Genomic DNA, 8618 nt, shown 5'->3' with positions numbered 1-8618 from the left:
CCCTCCACGCGTATATTCGACTTCACGGATTTTCGACCACGCGCGCATCGCCTTTCTTTCTTATTCCCTTTTTTCCTTTTTCTTCTTCTTTCTTTCGTCTGTTCTCGGCTGATTTGCCGTCCTTTTCTTATTTTAAGGCAACGCGATAACGATGGACGGTGCATCTTTGACGCGAACAACCGGCTCGATATCGAACTCGGTGAAAATTATCGGATGCCAGATAACCCTTTTTACCAGCTAGCTCTTATCGTTTATCGGATGGTACTTAAAGTGCGATAGCCATCCGAGTGCAGTTTTCGTAGTGTGCGCGGCGACCGGGAAATTTTGTCTCTGGCGGTCGGGTACCGATTAGTGAAATCGTTCCTTATATTTTAAGTACTTTGTTTTCACAGTCGAGCCGTTCGGGAGTGAATAACCTGTAACAATAGTTTCGGTGGACGCGCGTGCAAGCGAAGGAACGCGGCAAGTGGCGACCGATAAAGCCGTATCCGACGCATAAATCAACCTTTACATTGAAAACAATAAATTTCTGTGAATCGAGGCAACGAAAACAAGTCGCCGGCAGGAAGGAATCCGAGAAACCGTGGCGCGATGCGCTCGTCTTCGGTGTCCACTCGTTAAACGTACGGTAGCACGAGCATCGATCGATGGGGGATTATTTTTATCACGATCCAGTGAATTCCACGAGTTTTCGTCGAGCGTGTGCGGACGTCGAGCGGAAAACGAAGACGGGTCCCGACAATACCTGCCTCGAGTCGTTGCAACCTATCAAGCGACAGGCCGTTGAATAACGCGAAAACGTGGAATTTTACGCGAACTGGGTCGGTTCTGTTTCGGCCTGCGATCAGCCAGAAGCTCGCAGCTGTGCATACAACTGGAATCAAGTGAGTACAACTTTGCTATTGCATCGAGCACGCGATATCCCGCGTTTACGACCAAGTTTCCGCGCGGCAAACGAGAACTACGGTTGAAAATGGTCAGCCTTGCGTATGCGAGAATCGCTTTTCAAATTTATCGCACGTACGAAACAACGAAAGAAGTTCGTACTTGTGATATCGTCCGAAACTATAAGCACCGTATAATAAGTATATTACGACACGTAATAGGTTTCGCGTGTTGTCGCGTCTTACGTCGTTAGGAACCATTGAAAGAGTTACCAAATGAACGACGTCTACATGCTTACCTTGGTTCGCAAGGTGATCATTTCCAAGTCATCTTCTGTAAGGATAATCACATAGCGAATGTGAGAACACAATATTCGTTATATGTCACGGACAATAATCCATAAGAGGTACATTTTGTACGAACCATTCTCGTTGTACTCGCGTGTACGATCAATTTCTGAAACGCGTACAAGTCCCACGTATTCCTTTTCTACGTAGTCCGATCGAATACACGGGATTCACTCGACATAAAAACAAAAAAGAAAGAGACCATTTTGTCCGTACAGCGACTAAAGGCTGGACGAAACGTTGCCATTGGTTTTGGGAATTGGGAATAACAAAGTGCGAGCCAACGCGTTGGTTAACGCAGTATTTATGGCCTTAGCCACTGTTTCTCCGAAACGGTGCTTCATGACTCGCGTTTAAAACTGCTGACGATTTCAGCGCGCCTGTCTCATAAGCCGCGCGTATTCGAATTTACAGAGGCGAGAAACATTCGAGACGAAGATAACGAAGCACGTTCCGATGCACGCTGAAAAAAGACGATAGTCAGATAAAGTTGCACCGACGCGTCGGCGAATTCGATTTTACGCGTCAAGATTCGTCGCGTGTAGTCGCGTTCGCTTATTATCGGCGAGTATTGACTCACCTGACCGTCGCGGCTGAGTCAGAGTTGCAGATTGTCATGCGATGCATCGTCGATCGCCGCTCGAAACCGCGTTGAATGAACGCGATCCTACGCTGTGTTGGTATATTTTTGTCGATATTCGCGCGTACATCGACGTATGGCCCGGTTCGAAACCATTCAGCCAAGCCCGATTCCGTTCGCGTCTGGCGTGTACGGTGCACACGCGTGCACGCGCGAGTTGCTACGCGTTGGGATAGGTCGTCGTGTTCGCTAGGACAGAGGGCGCTTTGTTCCAAGAGTGCCTCGAGCGCGTAATCACCACGCCGGTCCACTCTTCCACGTTCCTGCCATACGCACGTTTATGTCTTTCTCTGTACACGACCATTCGTCCCATCGTTCGCAAGACCAGACCTATCGGCAATTTTTTCTTCCACCGCGAGATTCGTTCCGTGCCTCTTTCGAATCTTTGGATTTAGAGGAGCGGACAAGCGACTTTCACGCGAGTTTCAACAATCGATCAGATTACGTAGGGAAATGTATGCACGCGCGTGCGGCGTACTCGCGATTAGATACAGTAACAGCTATAGACGTTACAATATTTGTCGATACGTAGAACAGATTCAATGTTTCTCAATGACTTTATTTTCTACTTGTTTTACGAATACTTCACTCGGCTCGTTTGTGTCTTGCGATTCGATCGAATCAGTAGATCTTCGCGATTTTCTATCTTTATAAATACAGTTAAAGAAACGAAGTCTAAACAGAAGTTTTCTTCCTCTCGGATATTAGCGCTGTTCTTGAGTATTATGACATTTGTGAAATTTAATTTCCTTTTAAAGGGACATTGTTGTCGTTATCTGGAGGATCAACTCCGAATCGATAATAGAATTAGCAGATTCGATGCAGGCCTACTTGATCGAAATCGTGACTTGAAATCGATCGGTAGCTTATGGTATAGGATACTCGATAAATCATTTATATTCAAGTTTCCCGACAAATGTAACGTATGGACGTTGTAATATTTACGGCGATTATTACGTCTCGTACGTTTCAGCGTACTATACGATGATCGCGCATCTGGTAACGAGCGCTACTTAGCCGTTACGCGCGCGTTGCTCTTTCCTCTGGAACGCAGTGTAACGACATAGGGAGGGAAAAAATCCGCGTCTTATTCGAAGCTTGTCACCATGCCCTTGCGCAACCTCCGTCGGAATCGAAGAATTATTCGGCTTGGCATGGACGGTAGCGGCGATTGTTCGCGAAAACAGATTGTTCTTCTGACCCCGTATCCGAACACTGGTTGGCGCAAATAATCGAGAGGGTCGCGGTTCGTGAATCAGCCGGTAGCGCGCACAATATACGAATACAGAGAGTGCGGGCCATTGAAAGGCAGCGAGGCAAACGAGAGAAGAAGAGGGTGAAACTAAAAAGGATAAAAAGAGGAGGAGGTGAAACGGGAGGATTGGGAGGGGAGAAGAGAGCGAAAGAGGAGGAAACGGGAACGTGAACGCGAACGAGAGTGAGAGCTCGGAGCAGCCGTATTTTCGGGTGACCGTGGCCCTGCCCTCGGCACTGGATCGTTTGTGTGCCACTCGGTGCATTCTACCGACACACAGCCAGGAACAAGCCCGCGTGCGTGCAAGTACGATGCACCACACCGTTGCATTTATATTTGGCTGGGAGGGCGTAGTGGGTTCGGTGGTTTGAAGCGTGCGCTCGCGTTTATATCCGTGCGTGTCTGTCCGCGTCTGCGTGACCACGTTACACACACAGAGGACATATATACGTACGTACACGAACGTGCATACGCTGCTTTTTGCATGCGCGCACCAGAAGAAAGAGAGAGAGAGAGAGAGAGAGAGAGAGAAAGAGAGAGAGAAAGAGAAAGAGGGAGGGAGAGAGAGAGAGAGAGAGAGAGAGGGAGAGGGTCAGTGGTTTCGTCGGTTTTATTATTCGGCACTGTACGCCAACTTAACCTAGGTCAGTGTGGTAAAAAAGCTACACGTTCGGCGAGTTCGCAGTACGGGCGGAGTGCATCAAAGCGAGAAGGGGCAACGGGAGAAAAAGAAGGAAGCGACGCGACGTGTGTGCGTGCTTCGTACTGTTGCCAGCGTAAGCGCCCTCGTACTTATGCACGCTCGCGACAAATAATCGTGCGCGACACATCCGCCGCCGAACCGGCCTGTTCGATGCAACTCGAACGCTCGCTCGTACGTTTTTCGCTCTCCATTACATTTTTCGTAATCTAATCTCTTCGTTTTAAGTCATAGATACGGCTCTTGTAATCGTATCTGAAAGTGTTTTCACGTTCGCAATGAAAACGTTGTTCACTTCGCTGCGATGTAATTGGCAAAAAAAAAAGGAAAGAAAAAATGCAGAGGACAGAGAACATAACAAAGCACAAAGGGGAAAAAACAAACGATTCGCGAGATTCGCGATAGCGTGGAACAATATGCTGTTCGATATCTTCTCTGCTTACGTACAAATGTGTAAAATACGTGTTTATTACAAACATTACGTTACACGTAAATATTTCGCATCGGGAAAAATTACTCGCGCTGCTCGTCAATTTCCATCCTACGACAATCTGCCACGCTAAAAGGAGAATTGAAGGAAAGCAGAGAGGTGGAGGTGGTGCGAAACGAAGGTTGAACGGTCGATCGAGAGTGGCAAAGTGCCGAAAGCTCGAAAGCGCAGAGTGGTAGTAGGAGGAAAAGCGTGAGAGGGAAAGAAAGCCGGCGGGGACGAGGAAAAAGGGTGAGAGAAGGACGGTAGAAAAGGGGTGGAAGCGGGAGTTGCAAGGACCACGAGCATAGATGGGGTCGGTAGTTTCGCCAGTTAGCCGGGTTTAAAACAGCTGCCAAATTTCCCTCTCGGCCGGGAGAGTGAGAGTGACCCATCGAGAGCGAGTGTGTTCCACATCGTGTTTCGCAGCGATACAAGCCGGCGCAGCCGGCTGCACATGCACATGCACATGCACCAGCGTACGAACACGTAGCCACGAGCATGCACATGCACCGATGCAGGCGGTCGAGCTATTTGTGCGCATCCATGCGCGCGCTCCTACATAAGCGTCTATGTGTATGCACTGTACTATAGCCAACTATGTAGGTGTATGAACGAACGCGTAGCACCCATCCGTGAGTACGTACGCCGTTGCACGTGTGCAACCTACATGTAACCGTGCAAATGGCGTACACACACGAAAAAGCACGTGGCAAGTTTCGAACGCGTTCACGGGAACATCGACCAAACGAACAAAGTATGAGTGAGTATCCGAACATTGGGTACGAGGGTGTGTAGGCGCGTCTGTGTTTGCTTCGTATGTCGCTGGTTACAACTCGAATACATGCGCACGGACGACGCGACGCTTCGCAGGCGTCTCGGTGTCTGCATGCATATCAGATGCATCCACTGCACGCCGATTCGAGACTAGACTACGCTTACCGAAAGACGTAACTCGTGAGCATTGTTAGAATTTTCCGTAGAGGTTTTTGATGCATTCTCCGATCCGCGCTGAGATGTGGTTCGATCGTAAGTCACCGTAGCTAGATCGTAAATAGATTTTGGAATTAGGAAACTCGTCAAACTGACGGGTTTCAGGATCGCTGGTTCTGTGATTAGGGAAACCGCGTACCTAGATGTATCTCAGATATTTGATGTTAATATTTATAGGAATAGAACTGCGATTATATGCGTATCTATCTATTTTGGGTGAATGGAAGGCGTGGAACTCGGAAGAATGATTCATTGGCTATACCGATGTCGTGTAAATATTCCTTTGTTGTGGAAACCTTTTCGAAGCTGAGGAAATAATTCGATCGTTATTAAACTACGGATGTTCGTACAAATTCATATTTTTATGAACACGAGTAAACAAAGATAGAATCTAAATCGAGCTTTTTCACGCCCTTTAAACGTCATAACAAATACGCAACTTTGAATATTATGTATATCGTTAAATGTTACGCGCCTTGTGTATATTTTTCCATATTTACAGTTTCCATAAATGCATAAAAATGCACACTCTACTATCGCCGCTATATCGTAACAAGAAAACTGTGTTTCGTCGATCGTAGATTTTTATAACGAAAGGATATCTGTGCAACATCAGTCATTTTAGTAAAAAAAAAAGAAAAAAAACTGACTGACACTGATTTGCTTCTGAGCTCTTCGTATCGCTTTAATTATAATCCTCTACGTATAGTAATATCTAGTAGACACATACTACAGGTCGGTAGTTGTAATCTTAAAGCATCGAGAAACAGCGAAACACCGTTTGATTGAAGAAAGCTGAAGTCTTTAATGCATAGGATCAAGCAGATAGGCTGTAACAAGACGATGCGTGAGACTCCGCTATTTTATGCACTCGTATAATATTTCTTCTTTATTTCCCTTTATTGATCTAATTGTCCGTGACCGGTAGAACTCTCGTGTCATAATCGATCGACAAGATGAAGATAGCTCGCAAATTCTTCCGTCTCTCGCTTTTCGACCCAAACTCCATCCGAAAAGTTCATTTTTCCTTGGCGAAACACTACCTTAATCCTTTCAATTGATCTGCAGCGGACAGCGTATCAAAATAACGTAGAATTTAATACCAACGATTCGGAGTATAATTATTTCCTTGTCATTAAGATTTCTTGCGTTCTTGGTATCAGATGCAAAGAACACACGCTTTGAATTTTTTCCAGGAAATAAATATTGATCATGGCGTTACATGTAATAACAGCTAAGATGTGAAATTTATACTACCATTGTATATATTATCCGTCTCGCGCTGTGTTCTCAGCGAGTTGAACAATAGCTGACGGAAAGGTACCACGAAACATTTTCAATCGAAACTACATTCACGAGAAAGATACGTTTAACTGTACAGCCTATATTGAATGTTTATTGGCGTTTTATAATTAACAAATTTCCTCAATCTGCAGAAAGAATGGTTGTCGACGACATACACGAATGTAGAATTTTTCTGAAAAACTGAAAAATCCCTTCACTTGTTAAACGAAGCGTGAAATCAAACATCAGAATTCAAGCAGAATGTGGCAGATCGAAGCGGAATAAAGATACGTAATGCGATATACGTCAACCATGTACCTAATATGTATAACCAGCTATAGAATAGTATGTACATGTAGCATCGATATCGGCCGTGTATGTGGCGAATGTCGTGAATAAGTGGCTCGATACTCCTTGTGTCGTGGCTGAAAGATTCGTCGGTTCCGTAAGTAGAGCGGAACGTCGTAGGCCACGCAATACTTTCGGCGCACCTGTCGAACGACATTCGGAAGCGTCGAGTTCACGGATGCAAAAGTTGAGAGTCGCTGGGGTTTACTATACACGTTCGACGGAAAGTAGAGAAGCCCGAAATGCACGGACATTGGCAGTTTCTGGGACTAGAGCAACAAGTAGTAACCGCGTTTATATCGGCGCCGTTGGCTACGTAGTGGATGCACAGTAGGTATTAGTATATATGTAGGTGCATATATAACGTAACCGAATATATAGGTCGACTGGAACGCGACGGCAGCTGACGCAGCAGCGGCAGAGCCGCAGCCAGTTTAAAGCGCAGTCAGTTACCCCCGAAAATTTTCCAAGTCGTACAAAGTGGGGGTAGTCCGTTGACTAGCGGCAAACCACCTCCGAAATACATAGAATGTAGCATGTACCCGTGGCCGCTCTCTCTCTCTCTTATATACCTTACTCTATCTACATATGCTACTGTCGATCGCGTCCAATGTCGCGCAGCAACAGTTTGCCAGCAGCAGGCGCAAAAATCCTGGCGAAAATTTTTACCGGTGGCGCTTTACGTTAGCCGTAGCCGGTGCATTCGATTCGCTCTCGCGTAGAAATTACACCGCCACCGGGACCTTCTATATAGCCGTTCAGTTTCTATTATACCGTTCAATTTGTTCCGTTTTGCGAGCGTAGGCACCGCGCACGCTTGATTATCGATAAATCGATTAAACATCGACGTTCAACATCGACTCGCGTTATCGAAAATATTCAACAAAATTATCATTGGCTCGATTACCATAAAGGCGTGATTACAATAGAGACAGAGAGAATTACACGAGCGGACGTAACTAAAATCGGCAGGGGAATAAAATGCCTCGTTGCAAACTGGTCAAAGCTAAAATCAGGTTCATGTTGCATTGAATTTCCAGTGAATTAAGCGCGCCGAAGGCCGTCTCTCTTTCTCACTCTCTCTCACACACACACACACACTCTCTCTCTCTCTCTTTCTCTCTCTCGATCTCTTTTTCTCTCTCTCCGCGCTCTTCGATAATTTTCGGGAAATTAGCCGTTAATAACGACGAAACGCGGTTAACCGAGTCTTTTCGCGAACAAGCCCGACGATTAAGCGCGTTATTCGATTAAACGTCAATTAAATACGTTCGCGTACCGGTGTTGGGGGGTGTAGTGGATAGAACGACGCCGATCAAACCGTTGGAACTACCGTGTTTCATTACCGTGATACACGTATCATCGATACGCGGTTCACCCTGGTTTCCAAGAAACGACGAAAATCATTGCGAGCGTCCGTCCGGTCGTTGACTTTATTTGTACCTGTGCCAAGCGGCGACCGACGTCGCCGGCACCTACTACTACGATATGTAGATGCCACGCTGTACATATGTACGCGCGGCTCGTACCTCGCGCAACAAGTAGGTATCGCCAAAATATGGCCAGACGACCGGTGGAAGAGCCAACGCGAGAGACGAGAGAGGAAACGATGCTTCCCCGTTCTCCAGCTTTTCCTATTCCTCTCGCGATTCGGCAGATTCTGGATTTTCAACGACGTGTAACGCTACATAGAATGC

The 8618-nt window shown here is 46.4% G+C and overlaps 1 protein-coding gene across 1 annotated transcript in view; it reads left to right on the top strand.

Moving 5' to 3' along the window:
• The first annotated feature begins 299 nt into the window (after window positions 1-299).
• The window catches only part of Eip93F (Ecdysone-induced protein 93F), a 103737-nt gene continuing 95418 nt past the window's right edge, over window positions 300-8618 (top strand). Inside the window, exon 1 of the mRNA XM_069122446.1 lies at window positions 300-884. The gene's annotated coding sequence lies outside the window, so the exon portion shown is untranslated. The remainder of the gene's footprint in view (window positions 885-8618) is intronic.

This window comes from Bombus flavifrons, chromosome 10 (genome assembly GCF_040668555.2).
Source record: "Bombus flavifrons isolate JBK064 chromosome 10, iyBomFlav1_principal, whole genome shotgun sequence".
In the NCBI taxonomy this organism is placed as follows: domain Eukaryota; kingdom Metazoa; phylum Arthropoda; class Insecta; order Hymenoptera; family Apidae; genus Bombus; species Bombus flavifrons.
The sequence above is the reverse complement of the archived record's forward strand: the minus strand, read 5'-3'. Positions and strand labels throughout refer to the sequence as shown.